This window comes from Puma concolor, chromosome C2 (assembly GCF_028749965.1).
Source record: "Puma concolor isolate L17-30 chromosome C2, mPumCon1.1.hap2, whole genome shotgun sequence".
Lineage (NCBI taxonomy): Eukaryota > Metazoa > Chordata > Mammalia > Carnivora > Felidae > Puma > Puma concolor.
This window is the reverse complement of record NC_141675.1, coordinates 124,891,755-124,899,392: the sequence shown is the minus strand read 5'-3', so window position 1 is coordinate 124,899,392 and position 7,638 is coordinate 124,891,755.

The window sequence follows — 7,638 nt, the reverse complement described above, 5'->3', positions numbered from 1 at the left end:
ATAAACGAGTGACTGAATGATAGTTCCAATCTTGTACTCCAAAGATTGCTCCAGTTTCCTGCATTTGTAATTGCCCTTTATGCATGCATCAAAATGTTATGGATATAAGTAGGTGGTGGGAGACAATTCTCAACTGGTTTCTTGTTCTTCTGCGTATCTTGTGAGCAGAGCCACTGACTACCTTTGCTCTGGATAAACTTTCCAAGGATGTTTGTAAATAGCCTTGAAATACAGAAGCCCTATCTCCTTCTAAGGCAGAGAGCAGATTTATTTCCTGACGGAGTAATAAAGATAATCTCTTCAGGACAAAATTTGGGCAAGCTCTCTGTTCATAATAAAAGATTGGGATTCCATAAATTCAGAATTCCTTTCCTTTAACATAATCCACTTCATGTGCATCATCACCTGGCTCTCAGTGTAGCTATTGCAGTTTGGACAACTGAAGCTGATACTGATGATGTGACTACTGCTATTGATATGAGTAATCAAGTACTTAGTCTCTGATTCAGGAGTGTGGGGTGGGTCTCTTTCCACTACCCATGAAACAGAGGCAGGCTCATTTGTGAACTTGCAGACAGATTCAAATCTCAAGCTTTAACAATTCTTCATAATAGGCTGAGGTCACTATTAGCAGTAATTGCTTTCTATTTTAGAACTATTAAGATTATATCCTTAATTATTGGCCTCTAAACATATTTTGAGTACTAATCATTATGGCCCACATACCTGTGCTAGAACCTCTGGGGAGATATAAGTTGAGAAAAATGCAATTTCTGTCTTCATAGAGAAATGTATATATTTTAGACAATTTATGCACACATATGTGTTACAGTTTGGCCTCCAACAAAAGAAAGATTAGGACTGAGCAATGGTCAAGAAGAATTCTTGAGGACATGAAAGTGAACTAGGCCTGCAGGAATGAATCAATGTGACCAAAAGGAGAAGAGGGAAGAAAAAGGTCTTTTCATTACACTAACAAGAGAATCAGAGAATAGTAAGCAGTCTTGTTTTACTAAAGCTGAGTGTGCATGTCAAAGAGCTCTGAGAATCTATAAAGAACTAGAATCAAAGAGTTCTATAATTTTAAGTTAGAAATCAGACTTACATTGTAAAAGATCCTAAATGCATTTTTATAGAATGGGGAATGGATACTAGAAACTGTGTGTGTGTGTGTGGGGGGGGGGGTGTGTGGGTGTGGGTGTGTGCTTATGTGTATGCATTTTTTTTCCAGCCAAATTTGTTTTTTCTCTTCTTTCTTTATTGTCTTCTTTTTTAAGTAGAGGTGACAAAACCAGCTCTGTTTTATTGAGAGAGCACAGGTGGTCCTTTGGGAGAAGGGAGGAAATCTAGAGGCAGTTGTGTTTTGCAATAATTATGGGAAAGTGATCGTTCAGATTCAAGGGAGATTTTAGTTGTCGAACAAGGCACATGTGGTTAATAATTTGGTCTCCATGACATAAAGAAGAGGATGAGCTGAAGACGATTTGGAGGCTTTCAACATGAGAAGCTGAATGGGTGCTTAGGACATTAACATGACAGTGAATATAATAAAAGCAGCACGTTTTTGAAGAGAAGGTAATGAGTTTATTTGTGGACCTATAGAGTTACAGATGTTACTAAGTGCCCAGGGAGCAATATTGAGTAGACCTTTGGAAATGGGATTCTGGGGCTCAGATAAAAGTTGAGAGTTAGAAATATAAACTATAAAATTGGGTTATCATAGACTAATGCTTTCATTTTTAGTATCTAATAATTTTGAATCTTTTCTTATTTTTGTTACTACTACTTAAGATGAATAATACTTTGTTTTATAGTCATTTTATTTTCTAATAATTAAAATGTTGGTAAATATTTTTTGAGATTATCCTTTGGCTGAATGTCATAGATTTTTATGTGCCATATTCTCATTGTCATTTTAGCTACTTATTTATTGTTATTATTATTATTATTACTAGAGTTACTTAGATTGATGACTTTAAATGTCTGGCATTAGATATTTTGGACTGAGAAACTTAACAGAAGACCATGGGAGAAGGGAAAGCTATCTATCTCTATCTCTATCATCTCTATCTCTATCTATCTCTATCTATCTATCTATCTATCTATCTATCTATCTATCTATCTATCTATCTATCTATCTATCTATCTGTATCTGTTACAGAGAGGGAGGCAAACCTTAAGAGAGACTTTTAAACTGAGGGTGGAAGGGAGTGGGGGAGAGGGCATCGGGGAAAATGGGTGATGGGCATTGAGGAGGGCACTTGCTGGGATGAGCACTGGGTGTTTTATGTAAGTGATGAATTACAGGAATCTACTCCTGAAGCCAAGAGGACACTGTATATACTCTGTTAGCAACTTGACGATAAATTATATAAAAAATATTTAAGTTTTTAATATTATAGTCAGTGTAGCCTGTGTAGTTTTAGGTTTGGTTTTATTTTTGCTATTTCTTGAAATTCAGCTTGATGTGCTGTCAGCTCAGAGCCTGGAACCTGCTTCAGATTCTGTGTCTCCCTCTCTCTCTGCACTTCCCCCCACTTGTGCTCTGTCTCTCTCTTCTCAAAAATAAATAAATGTTAAAAAATTAAAAAAAAATAAAATCTTTTTATATGGTTATAATTTAATTACTTTTTGATATTATTTCTGGTTATCTGCTCTGGATATTACATCTGATTACCAGATTGAGATTAGTAATATCTTCAAAAAACAAATGAAACAGTGTTCTGATTTAAAGGGATTGAATTTAACTCTTTTACAAAAAACAGATGACTGCTTTGATTTCTTACTCTTAAGTTATAAATCTAATAAATAACATTAAATAAATATGTTATACAAAATAAACATGAAGAAAAAGAAGATTGCTTCCATTTATCAATTGACTTATTTACTTGGCTTCACATGAAGTGGAAGACTAATTTAGAATCAACTACAGAGGTGGGGATAAAGGGGGATTTTCATATACAGATGTTACTGGATACAGAACGGTTATTTAAAATTGGGTTAATTTTAGACACATTTTGTTTAACTGCATTTATTTTACATCTTTAAAAATTGTTTTTAAAATCTGATCTCATTATTGTTATGGCTGAATAATATTCCATTATATACATACACACATATACACACACCATATCTTCTTCATCTGTTCATCAGTCAATGGATATTTGGGCTCCTTCCATAGTTTGGCTATTGTTGATAATGCTGTTGCTATAAACATCGGGGTACATGTGTCCCATGAATTATTGTTTTTCTGTTTTTTGATCACCTGTTTATCTTACCACTTTCTTGTTAGGCACTAGCGATGTTACTGACAGGGGGTCCTCAGTGTGGACGTTTGGCTTGTGACTCATATAACAGAGCTATATTGCACCACTTTCCTTCTTCTCAATATGTGTTTTCTTCTTTGCAACACATACTGTGGCCTTCATTCCCAATATTCAGACATTGCCTTTGAGTCAGCAGAGTACAGATTCTTCTCTACATCTATCCCCAGCAAGGAATATTTGGGGGGAATGAGTTACACATGGTGTCCTGCTCAGATGATCGCTCTGCCTCCTGGTGGCAAGCAGTCGGGGGCTGCCCCGCTGAGAGATCCGGGTCAAAAGGTAAGCCACCAAGTTGTCAGGAGTGTGCCTTTGAAATGTCTCACTAATTTTTTTTTTTTTTAAATTTACATTCGATGGAATATTACTCAGCCATACAAACAAATGAAATCTTGCCATTTGCTATGACGTGGTTGGAGCAAGAGAGTACCATGCTACGTGAAACAAGTCAGAGAAAGACAAATACCATATGATTTCATTCACATGTGGAATTTAAGAAACGAAACAAATGAGCAAAGGAAAAAAACAGAGAGAAACAAGAAATAAACTCTTAACTATAGGGAACAAACTGATGGTTACCAGAAGGGAGGTGGGTGGGGGGATGGGTGAAATAGGTGGTGTGGACGGAGGAGTGCACTTGTCATGATGAGCACCGGGTGTTGTGTGGAGGTGTATCCTATATTGCACACCTGAAACTAAAATTACACTGTACGTTAACCTCACTGGAATGATTAGAAATCATGCCTCCTAATTGTTTAATAGTCAGTGCCCACCCAATGGCATTTTTGTTTTGTTTTGTTTTTTATAAAGCTACAATAATTTTCCTCAATTTAAGGTGAAAAAAGAAGGTTAGAGATGCTTGGTAAATTATGAGGTTTCTACTGGGAACCAAAATCTGAATAAGCCGATTAAGTAAACATGTTTCAAATTAGATGATAAAATAGCATTTATTGTTCTACTTATATGAAACAACAGATATATTAATATATTAGTATTTTCCTATATACACACCAGGTATATTTGCATTTAAGATATGAAACCATTTCTTGGGGCGCCTGGGTGGCTCAGTCGGTTGAGCGTCCGACTTCAGCCCGGGTCACGATCTCGCGGTCTGTGAGTTCGAGCCCCGTGTCAGGCTCTGGGCTGATGGCTCAGAGCCTGGAGCCTGTTTCCGATTCTGTGTCTCCCTCTCTCTTTGCCCCTCCCCCGTTCATGCTCTGTCTCTCTCTGTCTCAAGAATAAATAAACGTTAAAAAAAAATTAAAAAAAAAAAGATATGAAACCATTTCAGAGAACTACTTATGTGCTTGTTTAGTTATATTGGTGCTTCCATATGCTTTGATATTTACTTCATGAAATATGACATTGCCAAGAAATTGTCTTATGGAAATAATGGTTTATTTATAAATGTTTTTATTTACAAATGTATTTATAAATTATTTATAAATTTATTATTGACATTTATTTTTTTTTTAATTTTTTTTTCCAACGTTTATTTATTTTTGGGACAGAGAGAGACAGAGCATGAACGGGGGAGGGACAGAGAGAGAGGGAGACACAGAATCGGAAACAGGCTCCAGGCTCTGAGCCATCAGCCCAGAGCCTGACGCGGGGCTCGAACTCACGGACCGCGAGATCGTGACCTGGCTGAAGTCGGACGCCCAACCGACTGAGCCACCCAGGCGCCCCTATTATTGGCATTTAAAGAAGCCAGACTCACCTGTGAAATCATCCACTTTGATTACTCATGAAAAAAGCAGTAAGAAAAAAGTTTAAACTGTTTGAATGAGTCAATCTGGTTTTAAGAAAATAATTAAACTCTTTTTGTTAGACATTAGAGAAAATGAAGTTGTTTGCATTAGGGTCACTTTGACCAAATTCTTTCCTTTAAAGTAACTTATGAATAAAAATGAATAGCTATTTTTAGGTTCATGGTACATTTCTTTCATAAGACCTTAAAATATGACTATAAACTTAAGAAAATTACTTTCAGTGCAAATAGCCTACACTCCATATTTTATTTATTTTTATATGAAATTTATTGTCAAATTGGTTTCCGTACAACACCCAGTGCTCATCCCAACAGGTGCCCTCCTCAATGCACATCACCCGCCCTCCCCTACCTCCCACCCCCCCTTAACCCTCAGTTTATTCTCAGTTTTTAAGAGTCTCTTATGGTTTGCCTCCCTCCGTCTCTAACTTTTTTTTTCTTCCTCCCCCGACCCCCATGGTCTTCTATTAAGTTTCTCAGGGTCCGCATAAGAGTGAAAACATAAGGTATCTGTCTTTCTCTGTGTGACTTATTTCACTTATCATAACACTCTCTAGTTCCATCTACATTGCTGCAAAAGGCCTTATTTCATTCTTTCTCATTGCCAAGTAGTATTCCATTGTGTATATAAACCACAATTTCTTTATCCATTCATCATTTGATGGACATTTAGGCTCTTTCCATAATTTGGCTATTGTTGAAAGTGCTTCTATAAACATTGGGGTACAAGTGCCCCTATACATCAGCACTCCTGTATCCCTTGGGTAAATTCCTAGAAGTGCTGTTGCTGGGTCATAGGGTAGATCTATTTTTAATGTTTTGAGGAAACTCCACACTGTTTTCCAGAGCGGCTGCGCCAGTTGGCATTCCCACCAACAGTGCAAGAGGGTTCCCGTTTCTCCACATCCTCACTAGCATCTATAGTCTCCAAAATCTCTACACCCCATATTTTAAACTAAGAGTCTTCTCCCTAGTATCAAATGTCACTTGATTTTAGTGATACATACTTTTTTTGAAATAAACATCAGATAATATATCGTTATTTTCTATGAATTATTGCTTTGATAGATAATATAAACAGGTTATTTTTTCTGGCAAATCATGTAAGAAAAAGGGGGGGGCAAAAAAACAGACTAGTTTTTATTTATTAATCATTAATGATGCTTGATAATAGAAGCCTATCATAAAATTCAATTGGTAAAAGAAAATGTCCTATTGTTTTACTTTGTAATAGAGAGAAATGTATGTGGTACATTTACTGCAATTGATGAACCAATATTGATCCATTATTATTAACTAAAGTCTGTAGTTTAAATTAGGGTTCAATCTTTGTGTTATAATTCTATGGATTTTTGAAAAATATATAATGGTATGTATTCAGTACTGTTGTATCATACAAAGTAGCTTCATTGCCCTAAAATTTATTTATGCTTCACCTATTTATCCCCCCTTCTCCTAAATCCCAGTCAATCATCTCCATAGTTTTGCCTTTTCCAGAATGTCATGTAGTTCAAATCATGTTATGTGGCATTTTCAGATTAGCTACTTTCACTACCAATGTGCATTTAAGGTCCTTCCATGTCCTTTAGTGGCTTAATAGCTCATTTCCATTTATTCTTAAATTATAATCCATTGTATGTATGTACAATGTACAATTTTGTGGTTGTACTCCATTCAACCATTGAAAACTGCCATGTTGCTTCTAAGTTTGGGCTATTATACATAAAGCTGCTGTAAACATCTCTGTGTAGGTTTTTGTGTGGACATAAGTTTTTTGCTTATTTAGGTAAATACCCAGAAGCACGTTTGCATATATACACATATGATTTTATACAGGAGAGAGAGACAGAGAGACAGAGACAGAGAGAGAGAGAGAATTGTGTATGAAATTTCCAAACTGTCTTCCAAAGTGGCTGTCATATTTTGTGTGCCCATCAGCAGTGAATGAGAGGGCCTCTGTATCCTTGCCAATGTTTGATGTTGTCATTGTTTCAAATTTTAAACATTTAATAAGTATGTAGTGACATCTGTCATTTTGATTTGCTATTTCCAATAACGTTTGATGTTGAGCATCATTTAGTATGTTCATCTGCCACCTGTATAACTTCTTCTGTGAGGTGTCTAGTCAAATATTTTTGCCCATTTTTAATTGAATTGTGTCTAATTATTGAGTTTTAAGAGTTCTTTGTATATTTTACCTACTAGCATTTTACCAAATGTGTGTTTTGCAAAGATGTCCTTCTAATACATAGTATGTCTTTTCATTCTTTTACCTGTTGTCCACAGAGTTGACGTTTTTAATTTCAATGAAATCTAGCAACAATTTATGGAATATACTTTGGTGTTAACAATATTGAGTCTTCCTATACATGAACATGAAATATATATGGATACTATTTACATCTTATTTAGATCTGCTTTTATTTCTTTTATCAGTTTTTATGGTTTTCCTCATAGAGATTGTGCTCATACATTGGTAGATTTATACCTAAGTATTTCATTTTTGTGTGTGCTAATGTAAATGGAATTACGTTTTTTTTTTGT